Source organism: Ornithodoros turicata, chromosome 5 (assembly GCF_037126465.1).
Source record: "Ornithodoros turicata isolate Travis chromosome 5, ASM3712646v1, whole genome shotgun sequence".
Classification (NCBI taxonomy): Eukaryota; Metazoa; Arthropoda; class Arachnida; order Ixodida; family Argasidae; genus Ornithodoros; species Ornithodoros turicata.
This window is the reverse complement of record NC_088205.1, coordinates 63719068-63736136: the sequence shown is the minus strand read 5'-3', so window position 1 is coordinate 63736136 and position 17069 is coordinate 63719068. Positions and strand designations below refer to the sequence as shown.

Below are 17069 nucleotides of genomic sequence, written 5' to 3'. Positions count from 1 at the left end.
TCTTCACTCAACGTTGGAAGTCTGCTGGCAATTTCGATGAGGAGACGGAAATTGACCTTTGGAGAGCACTGTTGATGCCAGACTCACTGCAGATTGCGCACCACAAGGCTATGACATATAACACGTGTCAAAAGTAGAGATCAATTGTATGATACTTTTGCTTCACATAGAGAAACAATGTTTTTGGGGGATACAGTGGGAGGCACGCGGACTGCAATGGCATAAGGTCGGTAAAATATTTAAGACACGAGATTGAGTCTGTAGTGACACAGTAACCAGAGGGAATAATGTTGAGACAATATAAAGTCCCGAGCCACATCACATCACCTTTAATAGGCGCGCCGAACAAATCAATGCCACCACCGTCGCAGCATGTCCAAGCGGCGTGAACCGGCGGAAGAAAATTATAAAGACCAAGTATAACTATTAAAAAAATGAGTCAATTTAGGCAAGCTGATGGTTGAAGTCCGTCGTCGCACTTATCGTGTGTCATCTGGTTTCGTTGTCGCCCACGCTCAGGCTTGTTCATTATGGAAAACAGCGTGTGGATCGCGGAGCTCAGAAGAGGTGGAAGCAAAGCTTGAAAAACGACCTCTTGGCTTCTCACCAAAAGCTACGCTGCTGTATTCTGCGTCATATAATCGTAAGTTCCCCATTTTTCTATCATCGCGGTCAGCCAGTCTCCTTTCTACCTTAAATTTATAAGGAGTGGTTACATACTAGCAAAAGCGCCATACGTTTTTTATTATATCTTTTTTCAAAATACGTTGAGTCACAATGGTGTCCACTGGTAACACATGTAGACGTAGTGCAATACAATCATACGTAAGAACAACAACAACCGCGTGTTCTGAATAACATCCTGTAGAACGAAATACAGTCGTAGAAATTGCCGCAATACATGAACTGCTGTAAACGTAAGACGTGAGCGTGGCTTGGCATTTGAACAAACGTTTGTGGATTATAACATGTAGGGGATAGCACAGTTGTCAGTGTTACAACTTTCAGGACTGAAGATTCACACTCAAAGTTACGTTGTCCAAAGCGGAAGCCTATCAAAAGACCGAAAATCATAACGCCGAACTATCAGAAGGGCGAAAACCAAAAGGCCGAAAAATCATAACGGCGAACTGTCATAAGGCCGAAAGTTAAAAGGCGAAAGAGACAGAAGACCTAAGGTGAACACCTCAGTGAATGACCATTGAATGGGATTGTTCTTTTCATGAGATTATGAAAAAGCTTTGTGGTTCTTGTATTAGAAATCAAATAATTCAAATGCATAGGATTTGGTGCTCGGAAATATACTGGCTAGACAGAAAAAAAAACAATAATAATCTACAACATGTTTACTACAAAAAGAAAGTGCTTGGAGGGTGAATGCCAGTGAATGACCTGTATTACCCAAGGGCGCGGACAATTCCTCACCGGATAGTTGCGCACCGGAAACTTGCTCACCAAAACCCAGGGTTGGCTTCCGGAAACAGAAACGGAAATTACCGAAATTCAACAGGAAACGAAAATGGAAACGGAAGCCAAATTGTTTTAGTTTCCACTACCAGAAACCGAAACGGAAACGGAATTCAAAAGTGGTAACGTTAACGGAAACCAAATTCGCAGGACGTTTCCCTCAGTGTTTTCGCGTTAATATGAAAATGATATATATCCGCACTATTCTTCCAGTCATTCATTCACTCATTCGTTTACTTTCCGGACTTTCGTGTTGAATCCACTGCGCAGCAAGATGGGCGCGAAAGTTTTGGATGACGCGTTATTTTTGCGCACGAGCGGAGACTTTTGAGGCCTAAAGGAATGTATTTCCACAACCTAGAGAGGCATCTAGTTGCGGTGTATAAGATTTGTGACGAACTTTGCATTAAAGTCTTTAGTGTTTGTGTTTGGTGTGGCTGTCCTTTTACATGCATTATGTGACTAGAATATCTGACATGAAAAAGCCAAAACCAGACCGTACGAATAAACCGTACGAGTGACCGTACGAGTTCCGGATGAGAAACAGAAACCAGTGCCGATATTACCTCGGAAACGGAAACGAAATTCTTAAAAGGAAACGGAAACAGAAACCGCTACCGAAAATCGTCCAGAAACGGAACCGGAAACAATATTTTCGGTAAACAATCCTGCCAAAAGCTGCTGAGGCCGGACAATTGCTCACCGTCTTTCACAGCAGTTATGTCGCTATTTTATTTCGCGTTTTTATGTGATGTGATTTTATTTCACGTTTATGGCGCCCATATACTTGACTTACCTGAACTTCTTCTTTAGCTTTCTAAGGTTGCTTCCAATGGATCTATGAAATCCACCAGCGAAGAGGGTGAGGCTAGAGGTCGCCCACTTGCAGGCATGCCTGAAACATCTGTGTCAGGACAGTAGTAATAACTGAACACAGACTACTGCCAACTCGCAACTAGCCTTAAACACGATTTAATTAGCAATTAGAGTTAATTAGGACCCCCCACAGTAATCAGCATCATCCAGTGAGTCATCACACTAATTGGGGAGCGTCTAACTCATGTTCAGGCCAGCTGTGAGTTGGGGGCAACCTGTGTTCATAAAAAAGAAAAAAAAATAGATAGAGATAGAGTGGAGAGAAGGCGTTTAGTTGAAGATCAACGACGCCATCTTGAAGAAAGCGGTCCGGAACGGCCGCTAATCATCGCTGGGCGACGGAGCACAGAGGCAGGTTGCAAAGCATCTTCAGCTGTGACCACAAGTTCTGGACATCCTGTGACGTCAGCTGTGACGTCATCATGGCATGTCTGGGCAGGTTAGGACAGCTCTGGACATGCAAGGAGAAAAACACTCATAATACAGAGGCTGGGAAACCAAGACTAAATATGCTAACCATCAATAGCTAACAACAAAAAGAATCAGGCACAGAAGGAAAGCAGCCCACCACAACAGAAGTCACCGGGAGCGCAGAACGATGCGACTGCTCCATCCGACAGCCAGGCAGAGAACTGACTCGTAATGTTTTTTTCTCCTCTATATAGTCACGCATCTACAACCCCCTAGCGGTTCCTTTCTCAACTAATTTCATGAGAAAATTATTAAGAATCACCTTAGACATCTGGGATAACTATAGAATGTCTAAGGCTAGACCTAATGTCAAGTAGACGTCCACTAGCAGAGCAGTAGACGTGCTAATGTAATACTAATAGCCGTCTAACCTTTGACATTGAATGTCTACGTACGTAGACATGATTTACCCCTTTTCTAGACATGATGCCTAAGATTAGTCCTGGCCCTTAGACATGCATTAGCACTGAAGTTTAGACTTAGATCTGTCTTATACCTCCATTTCAGAAGTAGGTAGGACTAGACCTTTGTTATACCTCACTTTTGATACCCTTATCAGAAGTTTAGACGTCTTGTCTATCGTACCCCCCGTGCACATTAATGTGAATTTTCTGTCTGTGTATAACCCTTTGTGAGTACTTCAGTCTGAGAGCACGCATTTTGTAATTAATTTATTTCAACCAAAAACTGTACACAAAGTATGCAAAACTAGTCACCTTCAGATCTGTTTGTTACAATGAAGCACAAATATTGTGCAAAAATATGATTAGCTTTGGTGGTTAAAGACACGCTAATCTACCCATTTGTAGTGTCACTTGCTTGAAAGTACTCGGAGGAAGCACCACTGGTCCTGAAGCCACAAACTGGTGTGGATCCTCAAAAAAGTGTGGTAATTGTAGAATAAGCATTCCCTCTGCACCCCTGGTTCTCCGCCTCATGGACGCTGTTACTCAGACAAAACTGCAAAACAAGAAGTCAGTTTTAGAGAGCATGAATCAGCTAGCCATATTACACATAACCATTCCAGTCGAAACGAGACAGAGTTGTGGCTCCACCCTCTTAGATTTTGCTTTAGAAGATAATAAAAAATGTATGTACATGTTTCAAAAAGAATGTTAGAATGAATTTCTTTCAAATCCCTGGAAGTGATGACTAGAATGACTTGTTAGCCTCACTATGTACTCAACATCATTGCTCCAGGAATGTGTATATCAGGAGCGAACTGCCAGGTATCTTGCTCCACATACTTCACGTAATACAGCCTTCGCTTAACATATGTCCCATGTATGTTTTGTTGATGGCGCTTGAAGATCAGTCTTTCGACCAGGCAGTATTTGAAGCAATGGGTGTTTCAGTGGTTAATTGCAGTTGTGCTGTTGCAGCAGTAGCTGTTATGGAACAGTGCTCCGATGTGCTCTACGTGTAAGGCATCCGGCTGTCAATTAAGTGTTCATATGCCTGGATCACACACCGGGAGGAGGGGAACAGCAGCAGGTGGTGGTTTCTACACGAGCTGTTACTTTTGTTTGACGTGGTAGACACTGTGGTTTTTCCTCGAAAATGATAAGCAGCTAAGCACTAAATGCAACCAAAATGTTTCCACATACAGTGAAAGTGGGGGGTGTCAGTCAGCGCAGTCAGCACATAGACACACAGCCGCTTTCACCTCATGTGTAATAATTTTGGTTGTGTTTAGTGCTTGGAAACGTCACCCATGACTGCTCTCTATCTTGCATCACTCCTTCACGTAACAACCGGGGCAAGGAAACACGTAACTGACAGCCAGATAGCTGACAAAGAGAACATTGGTTGACTGCTTTGAACAAAAAATATGTAAACAGAAAGCAATCAATTTCGCAAAAATAATTAATTGTGGACACATTTTTCATGGAAGGTCTTTATGCACAAAACAGGTACCAAAGGCGCCCAAGATCAAGTTAAAAAATTATAATGATTATTTAGTTAGTGAGCGTATATGCAAATGCTGCTCATTTCTTAGCAAATGTCCCTAGGATCTTTCCAAAAAAGTTCTTTGATGGCGCCACCTATTCATGAATTATTCAACCAGTGGAACACAAAGCCAGTCAATCAAACATCAAAAGATTTATTTTACCTTGATAAACAAAGGCTGCTTTCCCTCGGCAGCACTGCCCAAGATCATCTCCCTCACAGATGCCTCCCATCCCCACAATTCAAGGATAGCTATACAAGCGTGAATAAGGCACTTACTGGTTCCAGTTTTGTGGGATAAAGGCACGTTTATCGAGCGCATTTGTAGTGTCAGCTGTTAGAAAGCATCTGCAGCCACAGAGTGAAGCAGATCCTTGAACAAGTCTGGTAAATGGAGGATTCCCTCTTGTACCCCAGCAGCTGGTCTCTTGACACATGGACACTGTTACCCAGGTTACCTACAGAAACAATTTTAAGGAGCACTAAGCAGTTAGTCATATTGCGCACAAGCATTCCAGCCGATACCAGCCAAGGGCATAGCTCGACGCTGTTATATTTCACTGAAAAGAAAAAGAACCGAATAAAATGTATGCACTTGTGTACTCGAGAAGTCCGCTGTTAGTAAAACGAATCCCTGAAAGCTTTCTCAGATGTCAGGAAGCACCACTGCTGCAGCATCGACGGATCCTCAATCAAGTCTGGTAACTTCTTTGTAGAATAAGAATTCCCTCTTGTACCATAACAACCGGTTTTGTAGCACATGGACACTTACTCAGGTGAAGCTGTAGAACAAGTCAGTTTTCGACAGTATTCAGCAGCTAGCCATATTGCACACTAGCATTCCAGCAGGAACTAGCACAGGGTGTAATTCAGCCCTGCTAGACTTTGCTGAAAAAAAAAAGTGCATTCCCTTAGGGTCAATATAGCTGCTCCGTCTATCATGACTGCTCTTACCTGTGTCACAATGGCATCTTTTGAAAATGCACACCTCTTTATTTCTGCTGCGTCTTACAGGTGCACTGCATGAATGAGTAAGGCCAGCCTGTGTAACTGCAAGCATAAGGAAGACAAACAAAAGGATGTATTACATAGCAAAAGGCCAAAAGCTACGAATAAGTAATGCCGGAGAAAACCACTAAACTCTTCTACAAGATTCTTGATAAATGTGCCTCCAACACGACACATATAATGAGATTAACAATTTGCTCGGCGGGTAGTAAACGCTCAATGCGGGAATCGTAGTTTCGGAGACGGGAACGAAGAAAGGCGGCTAAGTTGATTGCATATACCGTCGTATCATTTTGATATGAGTGCGCCGAAGGCGGATTTAATTCACTGGCATAGCACGCTACGTTGTCACCTAAAGAAACGACTTGACTAAGTTAATTTATACCCTGTCGCGTATCTAGCCTATGTAACGGATACTGAGTCGCGGTCGCCACCACATATTTGATATTCCACACTGCACTGGTACTATACAGGGACCTATGTTGTAAAGTAAAGTACTCACCTCCTAGTTGCACAACATCAGCGACGTATAAATGAAATGCAATCACGAAAGGCCTTGGAGCTGGCACGGCATCACATCGCATCGCCTAGAATCGCTTTGTCCGCTTTGTAAACGGTTAACGGATACGCGGTTTCAAAAGGACACTACGGATATGGATTAACTTGTCATGGATGGAACTTGGGTGTTAACCCCCTAAACAACTGCAACCGCCACTGAACCAACTGAAGTAATATAATTTTTAAATCCATTCTCAGCATTGTCATCAAATGTAAATTAAAATTTGAAACAGGAACCGTCATATTACTGAAATTTCTTTCGACAGAACCAGCGGACTCCGCCAATGGCGGGCAACTCAGCGACGCGTAATGGCGGTTTCTTGGAATCTAAAGAATCGAAAGGTGTTCTGTTTGGTAAATCATGGTAAACTAGAATATAGTATATATTCTAGTATATAGTCTAGTTTATAGTATATAGTAGTATATAGTCTAGTTTTCAAGTATCCGGGTGAAAGCCGATACCTACACAAAATCCTTGCGGTCCTTCAACTTGTGGTTGTAGGTAAGCTCTCGGAAAAGTGAATCATAATGTCAGCAAAGAGAGCTATTTGTGTCAACCTATTTGTAATGCTTTGATAATCCCCTCCTGCAGGAGAAAAAAGACGAACTTTGTGGAACTGTGACATGTGTTTGAATACCACGGTCATTCACAGCCCCAGTTCCGAGCGGGAATGTAAAGATTATTGTTTCTCGTCCCACTGTCACAGCAGTGCCTTGTTTCACATGCCTTTCGTTTCACCCGAAAATTCCCCGATGACATATCAGACAGAGATCGAAGTGCCCCATTTCTCCCCGAGTTCTCTTATGTAAACAGCACCCGATCTTTACCCCCCGAATTTGAAAAAATCATAAAAACCGAAAACGAAGAACCCTAATTGTGCTTGGTGTTGAGGGGCAGCAGCAGACAAAGCCATTGGTTAGAACATATAAAACAGTCGGCATAGATGGCAGTAGTGATGTCGGTTATGTGTGTTCTAACCCGCCTTTGTCTGCTGCTGATCCTCAGTGCCAAGCAAGTCTGCATGCAGTAATATTGCATTGGAAGTGAGTGCGTGTCTGTGTAGTTTGTTTCATCCTCGTTGTCTTGTCATGCAAGCAGGGATAGGGTATCTAAACCGAACTGGAATAAATTTAAGCAGTTACCAGTTCGCGAAACGATTCAGACTTAATGCGCGTTGTGAGAGATCGGAAGTAAGATGTACACAGCGGATTGAGCCGTGTTACCAAACAAATTCGAAACTGAAACTGAACAAAACAAAACTGCAACTGCGCGAGGTATTTGCTCCTCGCAGCTATTGCGTTCACTCAGTTTTTGGGGTTGTCCTTTTGGCAGTTATATAGGCTTCCTTATGCGCGATTTTTGTCATCCAGCAACCCATGTTTTCATTTTGTGCTCTAAAACTAACGGCCGTTCTGGCAGGGACTGGACTCACGACAAGACGAGTATATATCGGTTCAAGCTAACTCGTTACAAGTAACTCGTTACTGTAACTGAGTTCCTATTCTTGGTAACTTAACTCGGTACTTTTGCGCCGTGGTAACTTTCAGAGGAACTTGTTCCTTTTTTAGGCAACTTTGCCAAAGTAACTTAAGTTAAGTTCCAAGTTACTTTTAACTCGATTTTCACTCACGTCCACATATTTTCTTGCTTTCTCTCCGGTTGCTTCATGGCATTTTTTGCCATAAAATGTGATATTCAATCAATGACAGTATTTTATTCAGGAAGTAAGAACCGCTGCCATTGAAATGACGCTAAACCATTGTGCGCCCACAAGGAGTGAGATGCAAACCTCTATAGACCTCTACCAGAGAAACGCCATCATGACATATACAGACTGAAACCGAAACAAATCGGAAGGAGAGGGCTGGGTTCCACAAACGGGAACTTGTTCGCTGCCTCCCATTGAAAGAAAAGTAGGACCGAGGGTCGCGTCCCTTCAAGGGACCATATCGTAATCCCTTCAAGACCGTGGCTCTTGGGCGTGACCTTGTTCACCTCTAGCTTCGAGCGTAGTTCAATTCTACCAAATTTTGGCGCTGTCGAACACTATGACGTCATTTGTTTACAAACAGGGAGAGGTCTATTGTTGGACATAAACGAAAACGATCTAAGCGTGTTGCACTCCTCCGCAGGCAGCTCAAGGTCTAACTCAACTGCTCGCGCGCGCTGCACCTGCGTAATGCTATTTTGTGTCCGAAGTAACTTGGAAGTAACTCTTTCTTTTTTTTAAGTGACTCAGTAACTGCGAGTTACATTTCAGGCTGAAGAACTTCGTTATTAACTTAGTTACATTTTGCACACGGTAACTTAATTTGTAACGAGTTCTTTTTGACGGGTAACTTCTCAATCTATGATCGTCATCAAGTAAGAGAGCTGCTATGGAGGTAGCCCCTTTTACACCCACTCTATCTTGTTGTATTGTTGACGGATTAGATGAGTCACAGAATTTGTGCGCCCATCGTACATACCAGATAACAACGCTCCAAATGTATATTGTTTTGTTGACTTTATGATCTATGAGATCTATGTATTGGCATCGTAGCGGGCAACGCTCAAAACAGTGCATTTTAAGAAAAAATCTTGTTAGGAACAGCACCACAAGCGATACTGCCCCGACAACTGTTTTATAGGCCGCGCGTTCAGAGGCAGAGGAGTGTATTCTCACCAAAGAAGAAAACGTGTATTGTCAAGAAGAAAACTGTTCAGAAAAATTTTATTTTTCTGATATTATTCTAATATTATTTTTTGTATCGCCAACTGTAGGATTTTTAACAGGTATTTTAACAAGAAGAAAAATACAAGGCAGAGGGTTAGACCTAACGCTGGTGAGACAAGAACATAAGTCGCAATGTAGCGTATTACACGGAGCTTGAACTACACATGTGACGGTGTGGTAAATAATCGCAGTCATTAATTCTGACGTGGTTGCATCGGGTCTAGTCCATCATATGTCAGGTGACAGGGGATTTACAAGTATATCAATCTTCTACCTCAATATCTTCAACATGTGCGACACTTCTACTTTGTCCCCAGATCAGACGAAAACTTCCTTGCAGTTGTAATTGGCGGTCGCATTTCGTTGGTCCTATGGTAGACTGGTTGCTGCAAGTCCCTGGCCAGTTCCTGAGCAGGATGTAACGGGGTGTATATGATGAGTGAACATAAGAAGTATATATAGTATGGTACCGTAGCATCGCACCTGAAATATAGACTTGTCACATGGAGTGTTGCTGTGAACCATTGCTGTGTTGGCAACAATAATGACAAAAGTACATTTGTGTTGTTTGAGAATCGTAAGGATGTGCTTGTTTTTAGTCCATGGCAATTTGCTTAAAATTCACTTTCCTGAACCGGTTCGAACGAATATTTTGCACTGCTGCGGAGCTGAACCCGAACCAAACCAATATGCCTGAACCCGAACCCGAACCGAACCGAAAAAGGTAACGGTTCCGATCGCTGCATGCAAGTGAACGTCATCAGTACTGTGCACTGATGGTGGACACGAAAGGCAGGAAAAGATGGACAAGCCAGAAAGCAGTCATGAGAGAATGTTTTTTTTCTTCTTGTTTTCTGTTGCCCATGAAACCCTGAGGATTTACGTATAAATCTCATTTTGCAGCCATGTTAATTTTTTACAGCAGAAGGCTAGAAGCTTTAATGATAGTGTGCGTGTACTACTGCATGCAATGTTGTTATAGATTGCAATAAACTTTGCAAACAGTACCGTGTGTTCATTCCAACATACTGGCACTAAGCTGAGAGGGCACCAATACAAACCATACAGCCATGCACATGCTTTGAAAATCACGGCAGTTTTATAGGATCATGTTAATTTCAGCACTTGAAGTACATTTCTGTGCAGTGCAGATCTTCAAAAGTAAAGCTTTTGGTGACCAGATATATCACAGCACTGGAGTTTCATTGTTACGACAAATTTGTCAAATAATTTTACCGTATGTTATTCCTTCATAGTACATTAAAATGATGGACATATACACCCCATCGGTTCATCTCACATGGGCCTAGATTGTCCCCAGGGGTATTTATGCAGGATGTGAAAAACCACCTTATGGCTTTGGATGTGCTCTGTAGCGTGATATGGGATTACCATGTTTCACTTGAGATATCTGACCTCTATCGAATTCTGTATTGCTTCATGTAGGTCCTATACATCGCCTGTATGATAAGACTACGCATTGCACCATCTTGGCCCTATAGATCAAGGCATGGAAGTTCAAAACGTCATCCGTGTGGCCATGTACAGGTGTTTTTCAATACGGTCTACAATTAGCCAGCTATTAGACATAAAAAATTAGACGTCTACTATACGTTCAGAAATTATACATCTATTGTACGTCAAAAATTATATGTCTACTGTGCAATGTCTGAGCGATGTCTAGTCGACGGCTTTCTGTAGAGGTCTAAATAACGTATAGGCTGTTAGACGTCTATAAGACACACACACACACACACACACACACACACACGCACACACACACGCACGCACGCACGCACGCACGCACGCACGCACGCACGCACACAGGACAACGCGTACAACACACGACGGGGAAAAGGCTTAACACGGAGCGCTTAGGAATAATCGCACCGTTACCCCACATCGCTACGAAGCTCAACGGCTAACACAACACGACAACAAGATATTAGCGAAGGGTAAAAATTGCAGCAAGAAAGACACTACTGAACAAGTCTAGACATACGACATCGCATACAAAATACTGCTCATCGGGGAAAAGGCCTAAGCCTGCGACAGAACATCATAGAGCATACACTTCAGAGCGTAACTTCATTTTTCTATTTCGCGTAAACTAAAGGCGGTTTGCTATTTCCTGCTCGGAAAACGACGTATAAATTTTCTTAGGGAGCAGAGAAATATAGGAATTTCTACTCCGTGCTCAGATACCAGCATTTCTGCTCAAAAACCCATTAATGCAAAATTAAGCACTGCTTACTTCAACATATCGAGCACCCAACAAAATCAAACAAACAACCCCACTTCCACTGATAGAACACTATTCAGCTTTTACCAGGAGGCTTTCTTCTGCGTAAAAGTAGAGCAGTGACAAATTGCACGCACTTTTGCTCGCATAGCTATAAGAGAAAAAAATAAAATAACGAGACACACGCTAATAGACTGTGACAAAGACACCTATTTCTGCTATCAGATAAATATTGCATAATGCTAAATACACAATTGCATTGTCCCTGCGTGAAGAAAGCACAGAAAAAGGACACACAATTTATCTTAAGCGAGCAGGGAAAGTCACTTCTACTCGGACAGCTTAATACCATAAAGTCTGAATTTTTGCAAAGAAAATGAGCTTGAACAGCGCTAGGAACGTTGCAGACACATACTAACAAACAAACAAACACTCCCATTCATTTCTACTGATTGAATTAGAGCTAAAGCCGTGAACCACACTACAAGAACAAAGCATACTGCTTCAGGAAAGCATATCAAATGCAGCGCAACAGGACCGGCGTCGGGACTCGTAAAATAGCCTGCACAAAACAAAGACTTCACCAGGTTCGCGAGGCAACTCCATTAAAAACGCTCGGCCTATCCTACAATTAGCAATGCAAACGCAATTACCCTTATTTTTTTTAAACCCAATATTTCACGCAATAGTGCATAAATTTATCGCTCCTGCCACCCGAAAAGGCACACACAAAGAACTTACTTGTCAAGTGGGGTCCCAGCTTCACAAACGAGCACGCGCACTGTCACATTGTTTTGTAGCCACATCGAGTGTAAACCCAAAGTCAATTCACAACCACATAAACCCATATTATTCCTCAGGTCAATAGTTATCCTACCATCGTCAAAACGCGGTACAGACATATACGTATACGAATGGGAAACAATAGGTCTTCGTTCCGCCAGTCGACCGTCGCGAACCAAAAAAGAAAAGAATGCGTGTTCGATATACATCCAAGAGAAAATGGTGCCGTGCTTTTGCGCAGCAATTATGATACAGAAGGGAATTCACTTCTTTTTGCTTTTAATTCCTTGCACCCATATATCTTGCAAGAATACTATAGAGTGGAACGGGTAAATGTGAACATCATTGGCTACACACTTAGCTCTCATCATTTTTAAACGAAATCATAATTCATTCATCAATAAATCATGAGAAAATCCACGTTGTCGAAATAAACTCCGAAAAATAAACTTTGAAGAATAAACACTTCGAAATAAATACTTTAAAATCCACCGTCCCTGATTGGTGGACAGCCGACGGCTCTACGTCCGCCGCGGAAAATAGTGCGTTCATCGCGCTTGGGGCTAGCCAGGGTTAGAACAGTGAACCACGATTTCGCTACACCGGAAGTAGGTTGTGTCTCTGTTCGTGACCCGTGGCCAGTGTTCCCAACTTAGTGGGAAGGGGATGTTTTCTGATTGGGCGGCTGGCGAATTTTATTTGTGGTGTGTCCTCGCAGGCTTTATCTCTCTCTCTCTCTCTATGGCATAATAACATCCAGTGCGAATGACTGCCGCCGCGCAATCCATCCAAAACAGCGCAATAACCATCCCCCCCCCCCCCCCCCCCAAGCCTATTATCCTCATTCACAGCTCAGCTCTGAGCTGGTCCAAGGGTTAAGAGTGTGCATCCTGTATGAATACTTTTATTAATTAATATTATTAATAATAATAATATTAATTTATTTTAAAAGATTTATTTCGGCGTACAGTCCCCCGAACTCTCCGTGTTTGACCGGCACTGAAGACTGGAAATCTCTCAAGAGCTAAGGTACCGTTTCGACACTGAAGGACAGCCGTTCCTTGATCTGATGCGCGATGAAACGTGGGTGCACCATTTCACTCCTGAGTCTAAACGCGCATCAAAACAGTGGCAGCATCCGGGCTCGCCAGCACCCAAGAAGTTCCGAAGCACCCCATCTGCGAGTAAGGTCATGGCCACGGTTGTCTGGGACAAGGCTGGCGTTGTTCATGTTGATTTTTTTCCCAGTCGTACCACCATCAATAGTGCATATTACTGCCAGGTTCTCATGGGATGTGCATAAGAAGCTGACGCAAAAGCGGCCGGGCCTCATCACCAAAGGAGTCCTCCTCCTACAGGACAATGCACGCCCGCATACCGCGCATCTCACGACACGCACCTTACAGGAACTTGGCTGGGAGTTGCTGCACCTTACAGTCCAGACCTCACCCCCAGCGATTCCCATCTCTTCGGGCTACTGAAGGCGTTCCTCGGGGGCCGCCACTTCAGCTGCGATGACGAGGTCAAGAATGCGGTCCGATCATGGCTGCTACGCGCCGGTAAGGATTTCTACGCTGCTGGCATCCAAGCTCTCGTGAAGCGCTGGGACATGTGCTTAGTGCAGCTGGAGATTACGTTGAAAAATAAAACTAATTTCTCGCCTAGTTCATTTTACTTTTGCGAAAAATGAACAGTCCCAGTTTGACTTGAACACCTCTCGTAGAATGGAGCCAACGAAAGAGGCGAGTTCACTCACTTGGCCATACGTTCCGACGTTTCTCGAATATGCTCTTTCGGAAACCGATAATATCTCAGTGAAATGCAAGCTTTGCTTACCCAAGAAGAAGATGCTTTGGTGGCCGGGAAGGGAACTCAAACGTGTGTCAAACTCACGTTCACGTGTTTTTCTACGAAGCCTACGGAAGTACCTTAAGTGTATCCTAAATACTTTTGTAAGTATTTGCTACTCTAACTTAATTTAATTTTGAAGTATTTATACAACATCTTCGATATCCTGCACCGGAGCGCACAGGTGCGCCCGGGTGCGACACCCCATCTTTGATAAACCGCACCGGTACACCCGCTCGGTGCGCAGCCGAGTTGCCCCGACGAGCCTCGAGAAAATTGGCAGGGCGACGGAGTGCCATCGCACTCGACGTACGTTTGCAGTCTTTAACGTACCTTTGTGCAGGGACTTAAACCGAAACGAATATCGGTTCGGTTACGGTTATGGTTCAGTGTCAGTCTCTGAAAGCGGTTCCTGTTACGGGATTCGCTGTTTTAATATTTGCGGTTACCGGTAACCAATCAGTAGTGTAGCGCATCGTCTTCACCCTCTGCATTTCTCATCGGTATCGTCATCGGCTCGGCAACCGCGAGAACGCGGAATTAAACCTTCATTCTTATCCCGACCTTCTTCGGACTCAGTCGTCCCTTCGTAGTGGTCCTGACACCACAAGTAGAACCGGTGTTTTTCGGTTTTCTCTAGGATGTATCTACAGGCCGCGTGGATGTCGCAAAATGAGCTACAAAGCACAAACGGGTAAAAATGAAGATATTTATCTGTTGCGCTCCGAAAGGGTGGTGCAGTGCCATCTGCTAGGTCGAAGAAAGAGTGAACCTTTTCTTCGACGCACTTTGGCCGTATGCGACATTCCCCGTAAAACAATTTGTTGTCGTCTCTATTATCTCTTATAGCGTCAAAATAAGCGAAATAAGCTACGTAGCTCATTTAGTGACTCTAATCTCGTGCACATTCATTTCGCTCGTGCTATAACAAGCTACAAGAAGAGAAAAGGTGCGTGCATTAAGCGGTCAAGCAAATAGATGTGGAAGCAAACAGCGTGCAACGCTTGATATCTTAAATGATCACAATTATACAGTTCATAACTCATAAGGGACGTACGCAATACATGTCATACGACGCGTATGTCATACGATTATGGTCCAAGCGCATAAGATGTCGTGTTGTGCACACAACTTCTGAATGAAAAACATGCACATGGCGAAGCGATCTACTTTAACAGAAGCACGTACTACACCACTAATCAGAGTTGTAAAGCTATACAAATATCGCATCCAAAGTTGTTCGCGTTTATGCTTGAACCGATTCACATGAACCGGTAACCGAAATCACATTTTTCGGTGCAGGTTACGGTTTCGATTAATTGCCGATGGTGAACTTACTGTTACGTTCCGGTTCCGGTTCTTGAAAAAAAAATTGGGTTCCAAGCGGTTTTCGGTTCCGTTCCGGTTTCAGACCCTGCTTTTGGGGGGCTCGGTGTCCCCGTAGCGTCACACTGCTTGGAGAGGTTTCTTTATCGCTGTTCAGTAAGGACATTTAGAAGGATTGGAAGGATTAGAAGAGTGTTCACTGGCGGCACCTTATTTTGAGAACGGAATCTTTTGTCTTTGAAGCCCCACACACTCGCAAGCTCCTTGTGCGGCCGCACATATGTAATGTTGTGTACTTAGTGAGAGCTGGATGAATAAAATGAATAAATGAATATGGAATAAAATAAATGTCATTTTATCATATACCGTATTGTTCTAGTACACATCTAGTTTGCTCGTTTGTGTGTAAAAAAAAGGAGTACCTGAACTCGCGTCTTCTGCTACTCCTTACAAACCCTCCAAAAAAATAAAAGATAATAATGAACACGACTATGTAAGCCCGTAGTAAGTATGTAAGTATGTAACAGTAAGCCGGCTAGCTGCTGTGTAACTGAAGAAAGTAGCATAATTCCTTGAGGCATAATTAATGCGTAAGAAGCATGGTTCTGTTCTGTGTCGTCTTCATCCCCGTCCCGCTGCTCAGACTTAAGGAATTACGCTACCTTGTTCGCTTAAAATAAGCCGCTGCCATACAAAACCGTTATTTTAGGTAACAGAGTTCGCATGCCACTTTATAGCCATTATACAAATTGTCACGGCAAGCTTGTAGGCACGTTTGCAAAGGCGGCTTTATAGGTGTCGTCCCTCACGTAAAATGTGTGCTTTCTGAGCCTAACCTTTTTACAGCTTTGTGTGGTGTACGCTGGAAGAACTCTGTATGTGGACAAGCCCGTCGCGCTATCTTTAGAGTACTCTACTCAGCCTTGCAAGTGATGCAATGCGCTTGGGTGTCGTACCTGCAGCAAGCTGCAGTGAAGATGTCGTCTTCGTCCACGTCTGTCCAAATTCTCTCGACAGGGAGGCTATAATAACCCTGTTACGAGCCACGTGTTACGTTACCTGTTAAATGCTCGCTAACGTGAACGACGTTCGGAAAGGCTGTAGCACGATTCCCCCGATTTCATCTCCCCCGTCTCGATTCTACCGGCACGAAAACAACGAGCTCATTTCCCCCGCTCCCGATTCACCTGTCGCTTTTCCCCTGCAATGGTAGTGTGACCCATAAAGGTATCCATCCCCGAATTTTGATATGTAAATGAGCCCAAAACCGCGGCGACCGGGAATGCAGGGAGTACAGCGCTCATTTCACGTCAGAGGGCCACGTGATTTGGAGCGATGGATAATATTGGAGTATAGGTGCCGATCTGCTAGCTAGATAATCCGCTTTCCGGCCCGGATAAGCCCCCGTCAGCGTAGATGGAGTTCAGCGATTGATATTTCACAGCACGCACTCTGTTCTGGCTTTTTATAAGAGAGAATGGCTTTAAACGAGAATTGTCTCCGTTCTGCTATCTCGCTTTTGTCCAAAATTCCCTCAAAGACTTAATTAATGAATTTTAGGTAATTAATCATCTTGTAGTTATATACTATCTTCCAAAGGATGTCCGCCTAGTCGTAACACTCAACTGCAAAAACGACATGTGTGCAGCTCTCGTAGCATTTTTTATAAAAATTCTGTAAAGGATAAGAATACAAACCTGTAGTAAGATGATGAGTTCTCACTGGTGAACATTTTTTTAAATTTTTTTATTACAAAATGGCTAACATAAAACCGGGTCAAGTCTACGTATATCCCACAAAATTGCTGAATCTTGTTGTGGAAC

At 43.4% G+C, this 17069-nt stretch overlaps 1 long non-coding RNA gene across 1 annotated transcript; it reads right to left on the bottom strand.

The window, feature by feature from the left end:
• Positions 1-306: 306 nt before the first annotated feature.
• Positions 307-12149, bottom strand: LOC135396134 (uncharacterized). Its single transcript, XR_010423323.1, has 3 exons — positions 12031-12149; positions 2264-2794; positions 307-692 (listed from the first exon to the last, which is right to left on the bottom strand). It is a non-coding gene; the product is annotated as an uncharacterized LOC135396134 (long non-coding RNA).
• Positions 12150-17069: the final 4920 nt, after the last annotated feature.